The 16743-nt window shown below is 34.6% G+C and overlaps 1 pseudogene; it reads left to right on the top strand.

Annotated features, from left to right (window-relative positions):
• The first annotated feature begins 416 nt into the window (after positions 1-416).
• Positions 417-2788, top strand: LOC131927127 (ADP-sugar pyrophosphatase-like; annotated as a pseudogene).
• The last annotated feature ends 13955 nt before the right edge of the window (positions 2789-16743 follow it).

The following is a 16743-nucleotide window of genomic DNA, read 5'->3' as shown; positions in this document are numbered from 1 at the left end:
GAAGGTTTTAGGTGGAATTATGTGCCGAGTCAAAAAACTATACACGTTTTCCGAGACAAGTAGACACTTAATTTATAAAATGAAATTTATTATTAATGGGAAAAATAGAAGGTTTTAGGTGGAATTATGTGCCGAGTCAAAAAACTATACACGTTTTCCGAGACAAGTAGACACTTAATTTATAAAATGAAATTTATTATTAATGGGAAAAATAGAAGGTTTTAGGTGGAATTATGTGCCGAGTCAAAAAACTATACACGTTTTCCGAGACAAGTAGACACTTAATTTATAAAATGAAATTTATTATTAATGGGAAAAATAGAAGGTTTTAGGTGGAATTATGTGCCGAGTCAAAAAACTATACACGTTTTCCGAAACAAGTAGACAATTAATTTATGAAATGAAATTGATTATCAATGGGGAAATAGTAGGTTTTAAGGTTGTATTATGAGTTTAGTCAAAATATTATACAAGTTTTCTGATACAAGCAACCAATAAATTAATTTAATTTAATTGATTATTAATGAAAAAATAGAAGGTTTTAAGATGGAAATAAGAGTTTAGGGGTCATCCATAAATGACGTCACGCTTTTTTTGACGCTTTTTACCTCCTCCCCCCCCCCCTCCCCTCAATCACACGTCGTCACAAAAAGCCAGACCCCCCTAAAATGACGTCACACCTCAACCTACAACCCCCCTCAAAATTGCAGTTGAATTTTTTTTAAACATCGATACTTTTCTAAAATCTTGTCTAAACTATTACAATTTATTAAAACAGTTATCTAAAACGCGAAACAACGTCTAAAATTCGTTTTCTAACATTGCTTTTTTAAAATGCAAAAGTGTGACGTCGCAACATCTGAACCCTCCCTCTCATCACACATCGTCACAAAATGACGGACCCCACCCCTCCCCCCTACGAGTGTGACGTCATTTATGGATGACCCCTTAGTCGAAATATTATACAAGTTTTCTGATACAAGTAAACACTAAATTTATTAAATTTAATTGATTATTAATGAGAAAAATAGAAGGTTTTACGGTGATAGTATGAGATAAACATATTTTGAGAGTTTCTAAAAAAAGTAGTAGTTGTAAAAAAATTTAATTGGCTTAAAGATAAAGATAACGATAATGGTGTGTATAATTTATAAGGCGATTGTAATTTAGTAGGGAACAAAATATTTTTTTTGTAGGAAAATGAGACATATCTAGGGCTTGAAAAATTTGAGTGTAAAGGGACGTAACTCACCTAGGAAAGATGTTGAGACTTTTGTTGAGTTGTGTGTAAGAAGCGTGCAATTAATGTAACGTGGCATTTATTTCGTTTTAAGCGATTAAAAATTACGGGAATAAAAATAAGGGAATTTTAAAAAGAGAATAAAGAGAAAATAAAAATAACGGAATTAAATAAGGGAAGAAAACGCTTTAAAAAATTATCCTAGTTTTGGTTAGAAATATAGTCAATTTGAGAGATCATTAATTTGATATTTTCAAAGATTACTTTAGTGATATTATGTGACGTACAAATGTAATACAGTAATACAGGAAAAGAAAGAAAATGGGAAGGTGTTACAAGAACTACACAATCTAAACAGAAGCTGATGCTGTTGGTATGATAACACTATTTAAAGATCCAGTACAAAATTGTGATTGTGTTGTACTCATTCGTCAGTATAGGCCTGCTATACATTCAACCACAGTTGAATTTCCTGCAGGTTTAATGGAGGCGAGCGAGTTGACGAGATTCCGTCCCCAATGTTGTTGACATGGAATAAAAACGTGCTTTTTAGATTTAGACCGTAAAAAAAAATAAAAAATAAAAACTTAAGCCTAAAATTAATTTAGAAATTTTATATTTTTAGAATAAATGCTATAAAAGTTGCAAATCCAGAGAACTTGAAAATAATTTGTTGAGTTTAAGGCTACATTTCTATTTATTTTCATCAAGCCTAAGTTATAACCGGATGTTTCACTTTCGTAAGACAAATATTGATTGGCTGTACAGTAACTTAGTGATCGATAACTATTTGTTTACAAAACTTTGCAGATCAAGTTTTTAAATAACACTGCAAATTTAAAACCCCATGACCTAGTTTTCTATTTTTAGCTTACAATGTGTACAATAAAATCAATGGCGGCCTATCCAATAGCAGGATGCCATTGTTTATGTCGCCATTACACGTGAAAACCAAATTGTTTTTGCTTTTTTTTTAATTTGTATTTAGTTACCGAAAATATTATAAACATCAAATACATCCAATCTTTAGTAAAGTCCGAAAAAAACCAGATAGACAGGATTTTATAACCATATTAATTGTAACTACGCTGTGCATGATTTTTAAATGAATTTATACACCTCTCAAATACCTTTGAGACTTTTCTCGCTCGTGTCCATTGATGCTGGTGAAACAGCCGAGGTTGCTGCTATCAGGGAAATGAAAGAAGAGACAGTAACGGTGTATCACCAGCTACTGCCAAAGATGCTGGTGTGCTGGACACCACTATGAAAATGGTAACTTGTGAGGTGAACTTAAATGATCTTAAAGAGCACAATTTGAAACCAAGTGTTGGAGATTCTTATGAATTTATTGAGGTTTTAATAGAACCACTACATTCTTTATTAAAACGGTTAGATGATTATTCAAATAATGGTGACATTGTTGATTCAAGAGTGTATTCATGGGCTTTAGCTAGAGCAAACCTATGAAATAATCCAAATATAGAAAGGAATTAATTGTTTTAAGTTACCAAGCAAACAAATATAGTGAAAGTTATGAGGGGCTCACACAAGTAAGACACAGATGTACAAGAAAATCAAAGAATTCACTTCAACTGAAATATAGTTGATTTTGTTCCCACATTATATTAATTTTAAATAATGAATCAAACTCACTCAACAATAAAATACAATTATTTAAAAATATTTTTTTTAAAAATTAAAAAAAAAAAATGTGACGTAATGGTCGAAAAACTAAGACATAGACTGGGAACTCTCACTTAACTGGGGGAAAAAATGTAGAAGAAAGCAATCAATAAAGTATTAATTTTGATTTAGACAGTCTCAAGCCAAACATCACTCGATCAGCCCTCAAGTAAATTAACATTAGAACAGTCTTCTGTTTCCCAGGTTTTTAAAAGTGCACAACCTGAATGGTAAAAAGAGATACACACCTCACACCCCCCACACACACACATCCCCCCCCCCCCCCCACTCAACCGGACAGGCGGATATTTCAAGGTAGCGTGCCTTCATCGCCAAGGGTCAACTTAATGTCATGGACATTTTTGGAATGATAGATCAGTATGAGTATTACAGAGACACTTCTCCCACGGTCGTTTCTATTTCTTTCCATGGGTGGCTACAATGTGAACTTTTGACTCCACAGCTAAGGACTGAGCACAGTAAACTAAGCAGTGAAGAGAAACCGAGTTTGCACACCTTATTTTAGTCTAGTTCTTATGCCATTTTATTTTCTCTCTTTGATTATTATATATGCAATTGATGTTTCATATCTTTGATGCTGTGTAAAACTATCAAACAAATTATTATTACTGATTTAAATGTTTAAAACAATTGATTAAAAAAAAGCAATTGTTTGAGGACTGTATAGATATAGATGTTTGAAAGGGAAGAATGTTTGCTTTGATGTGTCTCGTTGTAATAACATAACTTTTCCGATTGCTTAAAATTTGTATCATTTTAATTCTCTGTAATCACAAATTTATTTCAGCTCTACTTAAAAACCCAAATTCTACCCACCCCCCCCCCCTTCCCCCGCCCCCTCACCCACCACGCCGAGGGAAAAAAAATCCCTTGAATCATCATTTAATTACACATTTACATTTTCAGGTTGTTTTTTATTTATTTTTTCATTTTTTTTTTATATTTAGACGTTTTCTATTAGATCTATGTATATGTAAACCATCTTAAATGAATGAAAGTAGGCTACAAGTAAGAAAGAAAAATTACAATTGTAAATCTGTATCAGTCCTCACAAGCCGATGATGAAAACTGTAATACTAAAGCGAACACACAACTGACGCTGTAAATTACATGTCTAAGGCCAAAAAAAAAAATAAAAAAAAATGAGGAAATAGTCGAAAGAATACGTATTGATTGCAATAAGGCGATGTGATTTTTGTACGACCCGTCGTGAGTAGAATGTGAAACGGTTTACAAATGAGACTCGTGACCCACCTAAAGCACACGCACACACATACATACACACACACACGTACACAAACACTGATATGCAGACATGTTTTACGACTAAAACTTACCTCGGCTACCATAATCTTCACAAGATTGATGCGAATGATGAAGTCTGGGAACTGTATTAATTGGTACATCATGTCAACCTGTTGATCCAACAATGGCAAAGTTGGTTTCAAATCAGAGGCGTAGCGAGGGGGTGCGGGGGCGGGGGGTGCGGACCGCACCGGATGACACCATTGAGGGGGGTGACACCAAGGCAAAAAATAGCAAAATATATAGAGAAAAACTTGAGGGGGAGTGCAAATCGAAATTTTGAGGGGTGGGGATGTAAATCGAAAGTTTGAGGGGGGGGGGGGGGTGCAAAGCGAAAGTTTGAGGGGGGTGCAAATAGAAAATTTGAAAGTTTGTCCCCGGAATGGTCGCTATGCCTCTGGGGGGTGACACCATGAAGTGCCGCACCGGGTGACACCCGACCTCGCTACGCCACTGTTTCAAATCCACGAAAAACGTGTCAGAAAAATGAAACTTTTCCCATTTCCTCTTATATTATAAGGTCTCTGGCAAACTTTAATTATCTTGAAAATAGACGTTGAACCTATTTCCTATAAGATGTTTTTTTTTGTTTGTTCTGTTTTAATTTACTGACTTCCCTTACTAGTTTCCATTGAAACCTAATTTATCAAAAGCGTGGAATAAATTTTAAGCAGTTGCTTTACTGCGGGATTGTCTGGGGTAATTACACCCCCCTCCACCCCCCCCCCCCCCCGCCACCGGGGGCGCCAAAATGTGTAAAACAAAATGTTGTAGCTTTTTATCAAACTTTTGAAAAAATATAGCTTAATGTCTAAATCGCGTTTCATTTCAAGTTTAAGTAGATGAAGAAAATAAATAAATAACAACGAATTTAATGCTGAATTTTATGTAGTGTTTTTAATATAATTAATTTTTTTTTAAATGAGCAGCAAACTATTTGATTAAACATTTACTTTAACGTTAAATTAAATACAGATGAACATAGTATCATCACTTGAATTTATCGAGATCATTAACTTTAATTCACGTTATCAATAATTAATTACCACCCAATAAAAAATACTTGTATCATGGCAAGGGAAATAACTAGTAATAAATGTTAAAAATTATTCATACTTGACTTTTATGTTAATTTAAAATAAAAAAATGTAAATGTTAGAACGAATAATTTGACAAAAAAACTCGTTTTCCAATTATTGTATAAAGTTTATCAAAATGTATTGAGTATGGCGAAATACAACGTTTTAAATATAATAAAGATCACTTTAACGATAAACAATTATATTTTCTTTATATAAGTTCCATCTATCTAACAATCATTCATCCTAATTAACGGTGCAGTGTCTAACTATTAAAATAAATTTAATCCTGGAAGCAGAACTTTAAATTTTAATTAGAATCTCTGATAAAAGACTAGCCTCCCCTAGCCGAAAAAAAAATATAAATAAAATAAAATAAATATAAAAGGCATAAATATAATTTTTTTTAAATGTGTTTTACCCAGCTCGAAAAAAAAATTAAAATAAATGTAAAAAAAAAACGGCTGATATTCGAGTGGTGAGTGGAAGCGAAGTTAAAGGGGAAAGGTTGGGGAAAGACCATGGTGTAGTGCAGGGGTCGGCAACCTTTTAAGACAAAAGAGCCAAAAGTTACAATTTACAACATTACCCCGTTTTTAAAGAGCCACTAACATTTTTATGTAAATAGTATATTTGTTTAGGATTATATATATATATATATATATATATATATATATATATATATATATATATATATATATATATATATATATATATAATCCTAAACAAATATATTATATATGTAATTTTAAATAAATAGCTTTGAATATATGAAATAATCTCATTTGAATTTGTGCTGAGAGGATCTACTATGTAAGTCAGAGTACTTGCATTTGTTTTGAATTGCTCAAATCTCTCAGTGAAAACATCCTTCATTTTGTTTATATTAATGCTGAAGTGATTGAATAGTAGCATTGGTTTCATAACGATATTTTTTTCAGATTTTTCGTAATTTAGTAATTTACCGCTCACCATGTATTCAACAAAAAAATATTTTTTTTCGAAACAAACCACTTCTTCAAGCAAGACATAGTCCGGGTTTTCCTTTCAGTTTTACACTAATTATTAGCTGGTTTGGTTTATTTGTGATATCCACTATGAAGTTGAATGTTTCAATTCGGAATGGACAATGTAATAGGAAGTACATTGAGATAGGGAGTAACTAAATATTTTAATATAATAATGAATGTTTATTGCTTATATCTATTGTTATATCGTTTATTACCGAGTGTTGCAGATTGATATTTTTATGAGTTTTGAAAATAAAATAAAATAATTATTAATATTTGTGCATGGAGCTGAAGAGCCGCATCTGGACACCAAAAGAGCCGCATGCGGCTCGCGAGCCGCAGGTTGCCGACCCCTGGTGTAGTGAAGTGTGTCCTGAGTGGGGGAGGCGGGGGATGCCTTAGTTTGTTGAGCGTATGTTAGTTGAATACGGGTGACGGGGGTGGGGGGGGGAGATTTTGATACATCAGCGGACTCAGCACACTTTGTTGGTTCTAATGTTTAGTTGCATTTGTTGGGCGCTAGCCTGCTAGGGTATAGTTGGAGGAAAGTTGTTGACATTGATATGGTACATCAAATATTGTATTACTTGACTATTGGATTGGGAGTGTGATACAAGATTAATCAATGTTCATAATGGAACAAAAGGCAGGTGGGGTGGGGCATGTGGGAGGGGGGCGTAATGAGATCGTGGGAGCAGGTATAGAGGACGTGGGGACATAGGTGGTGGGGTCGTGGGGTAGCAAAAACACGACAAAACCATAAACACGACAAAAAATAAACACGACAAAACCATAAATACGACAAAACCATAAACATGACAAAACCATAAACACGACAAAAACATAAACACAACACCATTAACACGACAACACCATAAACACAAAACCATAAGCACGACAAAACCATAAACACAACAAAACCATAAACACGACAACACCATAAACACGACAAAACCATAAACACGACAACACCATAAACACGACAAAACCATAAACACGACAAAACCATAAACACGACAAAACCATAAACACTACAACACCATAAACACAAAACCATAAACACGACAAAACCATGAACACGACAAAACCATAAACACGACAAAACCATAAACACGACAAAACCATAAACACGACAACACCATAAACACAAAACCATAAACATGACAACACCATAAACACAAAACCATAAACACGACAAAACCATAAACACGACATAACTATAAGCACCAACGAAAACAACGCAGAAAATTACTCCTCGAAAGAAGGAAACGACTCATCAGATAAACTACAAGTCGGGTCAGAAAATAAAGATAATCTCAAACCAGAAACACAAATGGAACCCACTCATTATTACGAATACACTTTCTGCAATTTAAATCTACGATGACGAAGCTTCAAAAAAATATCAGGAAATTCATTCACACTGCTAAATTTACGCGATAAAATAAACCCAAAAACTCATAAATGTACAACACAACACCACGAAAAAGAACGCGTAGACACCAAGGCATACAAATGCGACTAGTGTAATAAAGATCACCCCAACATACAAATCACCAAACACCATCTACTAAATCACCACACACACCAGAAACCAAAACACCACACACACAAAATATCCCAGGAGCAAGAGACTACTCATATGCAGTAGCGTAGCGAGGGGGGGGGGGGCGGGGGGGGGGGACAAATAAATTGAAAGGTTGAGGGGGATGCAAATCGAAATCTTGAGGGGGGGGGGGCGGGTGCAAATCGAAAAGTTTGTCCCCGGGCGCCGGGAAGGGTCGCTACGCCTCTGCTCATATGACTTCATGCTGGATTAGAAGCACCTCTAACTCAACTCTTAACCTAATACACAGATGAGCTTTTGTCTCATCCTGTGTGTATAAGATTTAATAAGAATATTTAACAATGGTAAAACCTACACAAATACTGGTTGTACACCTATAACTTTGTCTCTTTAAATTAAAATGTAAAAAAAAAAATAATAGAATAAGATAAAATAAAATGTTTCAAATTGACATGAACTTGCGAGTAAATTTAAATAGAAATCGTTGTATAAATAACTATTGAGCAAGATTAAACTGATTACCTCACCAAAGTATAAAGTGTAGTATTCGAGTACGTCATTTAAAGCCCGGGTTCTGTTGTTATTCGATGCCACTAGGAATCTCGCATAAGCAGAGTAGTCGATTACGGCTACAATATCGATATAGTATGAAGGCTTGCTGTGTTCGCTGTTCTGTACTTTCCCATCAGAAGTGGGCTGATTTTTTGGCATCTCCGGGCCTAAAATATATTATTCATTATTTTGATTTTTAATAGGTTTCATAATTAATTTTATTCGGAAAAATCTGCTGATTTTTTTTATTTTTTTCGCATCTCAAGGCCTAAAATATATTATTCATTATTTTAATTTTAAATAGGTTTCATAATTATTTTTATTCGAAGAAATCGGAAGCCATAATTACCAGGAGGAAATACATTCTTGTCTTTCAGCCATTGGGAAAAATCTGGCACCTTCTCAAGAATATACATACCATCTTGCTGTGCTATCTCATTTGATTTGCCTTTATTGCTATCTAGTTTAGACATAGTATACCTTGCTGCATCCAGTAATAGTTTCCCATTCTACAAACAAACAAAAATAAATGTAAATCTCCGAGACAAAGTAACTAAAGACAATGTTGTAGTTAATTGTCTAGAGATGTCATAACAGTTGTTTATTTTATTGAATTGTATTTTAAGAACGAGATTTAGGCCTATATATAAATATATATTTATATATATTTATATATATATATATATATATATATATATATTTTTTATATATATATATCTATATATACAGCTCAGTTCTGTAACGTGTGGCAAAAAAAAAAGTTTGTCGTTGACATTTCTACGGATTTAAGTGTTAGATTTTTTACCGTACTCACAGTCTAAATTTACGAGTCAAAAAATTACCATTGAAATTTTTAAAAAACAATTTTCATTCTATTTACTTAGAAAAATAATTTTCAATTATGAACGCGACATAAAATTTTTAAAAAGTGTATCGACGTTTGTGAAATTTCTAAAATTGTGCCGGAAATGTATTGACTGCACAGTTACTTCCCTTTAATAAAAAAAAATCCTTAAGAAGAAAGAATTTACATTTTATTACTTTGTTTTTGGTGTTAAGAAAAAAAAAAAATTACATAATTACCGGGGATTGATTAAGTGCAATGTCGTTAGGTATTTTTAACACGGCCTTTTATTTATTCTATACACTGAACATACTGTTCAATAATTTTTTTTTTTTTTTAAATCAACAACATTTAATAAGCCAGGTCCTACAAATCCTATATGTTTATTTCTTTCCATTTACGGATAAGCTTGGAGTATTATTATTTTTGTTCACTAAATTGAAACAGGCGCGTCCGCCGGCGCCCCTGCACGGTTCGATTTGGCACCCTGGGCTATCATGTGAGCGCTATGCTGCATAATTTTGTTTTGAACAGTGCGATAGACTATGGATAAGAAAGGTTACTATAGTCTTTAAGTGAATCAAATCCGGGCGTCCTCCGGCACCCCGACAGGGTGCTATTTGGCGCCCCGGGCCTTCCGGTGTACGCTATGGTATATACGTTCGCGTGAGTTCAAAAGACTATGAATAAGTTATGTACTATAGTCGTTTACTAAGTTCAATCAGGCGGTGACGTCATGGTGCGTCCTCTGGCGCCCAGACAGGGTGCTATTTGGGGTCCCGGGCCTCCTGTGTTCGGTTTCGCGCCTACGTTCATTAAAGTGAGTGCAAAAGACTATGAATAAGTTGGGGTACTATAGTCGTTTATTAAACTGAAACAGGCGATTCCGCCCCGGGCTAGACTCTGAGCACTGTGCGTTTATGTTCGCGTTAGTGTTTTCTTTGTGTTTAGGTTGGGTTTGCGTTAGTGGTTGCGTTTTGATTTGGTTCGTTTTTGTTATTTCTTTTTTCGTTTTCGTTTGTGTTTTATCTTCTTTGCGTTTGTGTTTGTATTTGTGTTTGTGGTTGGTTTTGCGTTTGTATTTGGTTTGTTTTCGTTTGTTTTTTCGTTTGTGTTTTTTTCTTTGGGTTTGTGGTTGGTTTTGCATTTGGATTTGGTTTGTTTTCGTTTTCTTTTTCGTTTGTTTTTTTCTTTGTGTTCGTATTAGTGTTTGTGGTTGTGGTTGGGTTAGTTTTTAGGTTTTTGTTTTCGTTTGTATTTGTAATTGTGTTAGCGTTATGTTTGCGTTTTGTTGTTTTGGTTTTGGTTTGGGTGTGCAATGCCGGGTTTATGATGATTACTAAACACACAGGTAATGGTCTTTAGCAGAAAGGTTTTTCACAGAAGCCAGAGCAGGGCCTGGCCGGGACGGCTAGTATATATATATAGTATAAACTTAATTAAGTTAATAATTAACAAGCCAGTTTTGGATTCCCTTCTAATGACTGTAAAATTAGTCTCACCAAAACCCTAGAGTTCATATCCGGGTTAAGTGACCTTGGAATTTGAAGGACGGTCTCGTGGTTGACGTCATGGTAAATGTCAAATTGCTGAAGGTGGAGACGAGAGATGGAAAGTTAAATTTAGACAATGTTGTGTCTTTGTTTCTTAAGAAGTTAAGAATTCAGAGGCGTAGCGACTCTACCCGGCGCCCGGGGACAAACTTTTTGATTTGCACCCCCCCCCCTCGAGATTTCGATTTACACCCCCCCCCAAACTTTCGATTTGTACCCCCCCTCTCGAGATTTTGATTTGCACCCCCCTCGAGATTTTGATTTATTTTTACAACCCATTTTGGCGCCCCCTAAGCTCGGTGCCCGGGGACATATGTCCCCCCCCCCCCGCCCCCCCCCCCCCACCCCCCTCGCTACGCTACTGTTAAGAATTCCATCTTTTGTTTAACTTTTTGGAATCATCTATCTATATACTACTAAAAGTCAAGTTTGTTTACATGTTTGAATATTTATTTGTTTTTTTTTGTTTGTTTGCCTGATTGACTATTACTCATGGTTGCACTCATCGTGGAAAGCTGTAAAATAGTATGTAGGTAGAGAAAAAATTTTGTTTTAAGACAGACTGTTAATCACAAATTTATTTAAAGACGTTAATTAATTTATTGATTTATTCATTGTTAAATTAACCGTATTTTTTTTAAAAATGTTAATACTTTGAATAAACTTTGTGGGGATAGTGACGTCCCTTGATGTGTTTACTTTTTTGGTACAATAAAAATGGCGGACTCCATCATAGACTTTGTGGCCCATTCAAAAGTTTAACGCGTTACAAAGCTAATTTTCTGCCGGCTATAACTTAAACAATACGTCCGTTTGCTGTATTTGTTACGTTCCAACACTTATATCAATTTTCAACTGTCTTTTTCATTTAGTTTTACGATAAATTTCTCTAGATCTAAAGATCAGCTGTCGAAGGAAAGTTATGAAGCTAGCCTAGATCTAGATCTATCTAGATCTAGCCTAGATGTAGGTCACTAGACTCAATGTAAATTCTAGATCTAGACTTAATGTAAATTCGGTAAAATCACGATATAGCGTCGGTTATTATTCCGGAACTGTTCAGCAATAAAAAAAAACAGTAAAACCAAGGCGTAGTCTGTCGAGCCGTTCCGGAAACCACCGGAAATACTGTAAACCATCATTTATTTGCCGCCATATTATTTTTAGTACATAATGTTTAAAAATGTGCAAGGATTGATTTTTAGTTGCATTTTAAATACTGTCTTGCTAATTATTTTGTATTTCTAATTATTTTAAGTGTATGTGCTAATTATTGCTGCTACTAAACATTATTCTAGTTATTCTTACTACTTTTAACTTTAGTTAATCTAGCCTAATCGTCTTATTTACTAACAGAACTAGAGCTGGTTGTCGCAAATCTTCTGCAGGTTTTTTCTGTTTCTTAAAAAAAACATTAATTACTACACTCGACTTTATAATAATATTTAGATTTACTAATTGTTGCTAATTTTTGTCAGTTTAATATTAAATTAAGTTAAAACATTAATTTAATGCACTTGACTTTATTTTTCTTTCACCGGTCAAATAAAGTATGGCTTACAGTAACGAATGTTACCGAAACTCAACAAACATTACCCAATAATTTCCGACGCTATATCGTGATTTTACCGTAAATTCTACATCTAGAATCTATTTCAGGCCTTAATTATTTTATATAAATCTTTGTTTGGCTAATTTAAGATAAAATTTAATTTGAAAGTTACTACTACTAGACTTAGATCTAGATCTATGCGCGGAGACTCAAAAGTATAGTATAAAAATTCACTTGTGACGTCACGAGTAAATAGCTAAGCTGGTAGCGTAGTCGGCTCTCATGCAGGTGGCACGGGTTCTAGACCAACATGTCGATGAAATATTTTTTTTCAATTTTTTTTTTTTTTAGATGTGAATGATAAAGTTGCCTATCTGAACTTGGCAAGATACAGGGCAGGTGAAGTAGAGTTAATCTGTTTCTTTGTCCTAAGCATATGAAAGGATAGTGTGGTCAGAGACATGCTCGGCTGGAATCGTTTTTTAAACGATAAATACATGTTGTCTGAGACTTGGCGGGACACTGGGCAGGTGAAGTAGAGTTGAGTAGGTCACATGTGACGTCATTATATGAAGGGATAGTCCGAAATCCTTGTTTTCGGTGTTTTTAAAAGATAAAAAACATATTTTTGAATGTGGGGTCTGTTTTTTGTGACGATAAGTGACACTGCAGTAGCATAGCGAGGAGGGGGGGGGGACGGTAGGGGAGGGGAGGCGGGGGGGGGGAGGGGAGGCGGGGGGGGGGAAGGGGAGGTGGATGGGGAAGGGGGGGCGGGGGGGACATATGTTGGGGCGCCAAAATGGTTTGGAAAAATAAATTGAAAGGTTGAGGGGGGTTCAAATCGAAAGTTTGAGTGGGGGGGGGGGGTGCACATCAAAAGTTTGAGGGGGGAGTTCAAATCGAAATCTTGCGGGGGGGGGGGGGGGGGTTCAAATCGAAAACTTTGTCCCCGGGCGCCGGGAAGGGTCGCTCTGCCTCTGAGTGACAGACGTGATGTTTTTTGATTGATGACCCCCGAAACCCACAGTTATCCAACGGATGACGGGTATTCTAGTAACACATAAATCGGAAGCGTTCAACGCATTAACCCATGAATTGTGGCGTTAATACATAGGAATCAAATTGCTATTATAATACTAAATACATTAACACCCCTAATTTTGGATGAGTCCATTTTTTTTTACTTACTTCTTCTTGTGAAAGTTTCTCTTTCTGATCTACCAATGTTCCATTTTCGTGTACTTTGATCGTGACAACTGGGATGCCTACATTTTGTTGGTGCTTTAACGTTAGCTCTCTTGTGCTGTTACTAGTGTAGACAGTAACCTTGACCTCGCCTGGGGGAGCTGTAGTTGGCGGCATATTGTCGGGGAACGTGAATCTAACTTTTAGAAGAAATCTTTGTTTTACTTTGTTTTTATTTGTAAAATAAATTGTATAATATGTGTAACAGCTAAAACGAATTCCTCTTTGAGTTAATTTATGATATGAAAATAGTATTTTGAATGGCTTTTAAATACACTGATATTCATTTTACTGCAATAAATCCCTTCAGCCTCTTTAATTAATTATAATTATGTTGGAGATCTCGCCCCTAGACCCTAATCACATTAACATACCTTGAAAAACAACCCATGCAAAAAATAAAAGGTTAAAATAGCCACTTATATCGTAACTGGTAAAGTTGATGTCTTACTTTTCATGGCAGAGCCGAGAGAAACAATGAAAAGGTTGAACAATATCAGAGAAAATAGAATATCTGCTTGGTGACTCCAAGATATACGGGTGTCTTTGACCATCCTGAAACTAGAGAAATTTGTTTCTATGTGTGTATATATATATGTATATATATATATATATATATATATATATATATATATATATATATATGTGTGTGTGTGTGTGTGTGTGTGTGTGTGTGTATATATAAATATACGTATATATATACATATATAAACATCAACAGCTGTACATGTGTGTCTGTTAATGCAATGTATCTACAAAATAGTTTTTGTTGTCAACGAAGTTTGTTTTCTCTCACTGTGGTAAAATATATGACGGACGGCTTGCAGATTTGCACTATTTGAAGAGTCATTTTTTTGAAAGATACTTTTGTTCTCCAGTAAAACAAGTTTATCAGCATATGTATGTATGTGTGTGTGTGTTTGTGTGTGTGTGTGTGTGTGTATAGGTCTGTAACATGGGTCAATTACTTTTTAAAAAATTACATAAGGCCACAGAAGAGGTGAAAAATGATTAAATGCTGAAATAATTAAAATCAAGAAAAAAGAAAGAATTTCTTACACTGGTATAGTGAGACATAGAGTGAACTTTTTTTGCATACTTTTATTTTCAAATATACACAAGTACGTCAACATATATGCGTGTGTGCGTTAGTGTGTTATATAATTCAACATTACAACAAAAAAAATACAAGAACAAAAAAAACGTGAGCAATGATTTGTCGATCAAAGCATTCAATTGAAGGTAATTAGAAATAAAGAAATACAAAAATTGTATTTTTTACTATGATAGTCTTAAATGGTTGAACAGTTTTGTTGGGATTCGTTACAATACGAACAGCGTTAATTGGAAACATTTACATAAAAGAGTAGAAAGTGAAAAAGAGAGATGGAAAGGAAAATTATTTCCCTTTAACTAAGCGAAGGAGGTAAGCCATGTTCTACTACGTAAAGATAAGACATGCGACACTGCAATAAGGGTGGGTATTGTAGTAAAGAATAAAAGATACAAGGCCATTTTTAACACTTTGTAAAGAAAAATAGACAGGGATAGCTGTGGCGCTCTAAAATATATACATTATACGGGATTCTGCAAAAGGCCTAGGCCTAGTAGAAAAAAATTACAGATCAAGGTGAAATTTGGCATGCTGTAGTAGGACAGTGGGTGTCAAACCAAGGTCACATTTGAAACTTTTAGATAGAATTGGTATTTTTTTTTTCTCTTAGGGCAAAGACAATCACAGTGATGTGGGAGAAAGAAGACTAGAAAATATCCCTATTTGAGATGTCAATTAAATTAATAGTTTGTTTTATACTATCTGCTGACCGTCCAAATTGTGTGTATTTTGAGTGAATCTTGAACTCAGTAACGAATTTAATGCAATAGAAATAACAAAAGTAACATCTATTAAGGTGAAGTTTTTTATTTATAAAAATAATTAATATTGAAAAATGAAAGCTTTTAAAAAAAAGACTATTGTCAAAAACAATTCTTTAGTTTGATCCACGAATCTATATTTATATACAAATATCACAAATATAAATAATATTAAAGTTGCAAAAACTGTATAAATATTTTTTGAAATAAAAAAAACAAAATACATTTACCTATATCTATGCATGTATATAATCCGAACACAAACTCAGATTATGTCCCTTTAAAACTTGGGCTTTCGTAGCAAAAGGAAAACCTAACAAAGCATTCCAGTCTGTAATTAACCGTGGAAAAAAAATCTTGTAAAATATTTAATAACAGTATTTAAATAACAAAGCCATAAATAAATCTAGAATTTTTTTTTTATTCGAAACCTACATTTCACTCGTATTTACTTTTTTTTCTAGAAGCTCCAGGTAATAACGGAGTGAACAATCCCTACATAAAAAAAATCCACTCTCAGCATACCCGGATGTATAATTTTACTTGGTTTAATTACATGCATAGGTAGACAACTGGCATAAAAACATGTTGTACATGGCCATTTAGTTGTCTGCACACTGCCCTGTAGTTTCTCTAATCCTCTGGCATCAAGCTGGCGACTGTGCAAGCGTTAATTTTTGGGTACCTTATTTTTAAAAACAGGCCCCAGTCCCTTACCCCCCCCCCCCTTACTCCTCATACAATAATGCGTGTGGCTCCTCTATATTTATCCAGACTGCGACTCTTGTGAGAGAGTGATATTTTTTACCGTGTTGTAGTCACACACATACCCGTCATTAGTGCGGTGTAATAATTTCCCCCTCCCCTCTCTCACGCCCAAGTTTATCTCATGCCACACGTTTCACATTGGGATTTATCTACTCTCACATACACAAATGTAATAAGCTAGAATCTCCAAAAAAGTCACACAAGTTAACACACTACACCCATCTACTTCTCCCCCACCACCCCCCCCCCTCTAGAAGTGTAAAAATATTCTTAGTTTGGTGATGTACTTGTGATGTTTGTTACAAACTCAAATCACATCACAACGTTATCAAATAGGCGGTGTAGTAATTGCTGTTGAAATCTTTCTTACCTAACGATTCGCAGAGAATATTTATATTATCCATTTCTAACTTTATTTAATACTGCTACAACTATTGTAGATGAGT

This window comes from Physella acuta, unplaced genomic scaffold (assembly GCF_028476545.2).
Source record: "Physella acuta isolate Inbredline_101_S28 unplaced genomic scaffold, ASM2847654v3 ptg001375l, whole genome shotgun sequence".
In the NCBI taxonomy this organism is placed as follows: Eukaryota; Metazoa; Mollusca; class Gastropoda; family Physidae; genus Physella; species Physella acuta.
This window is presented reverse-complemented; position numbering and strand designations above follow the sequence as displayed.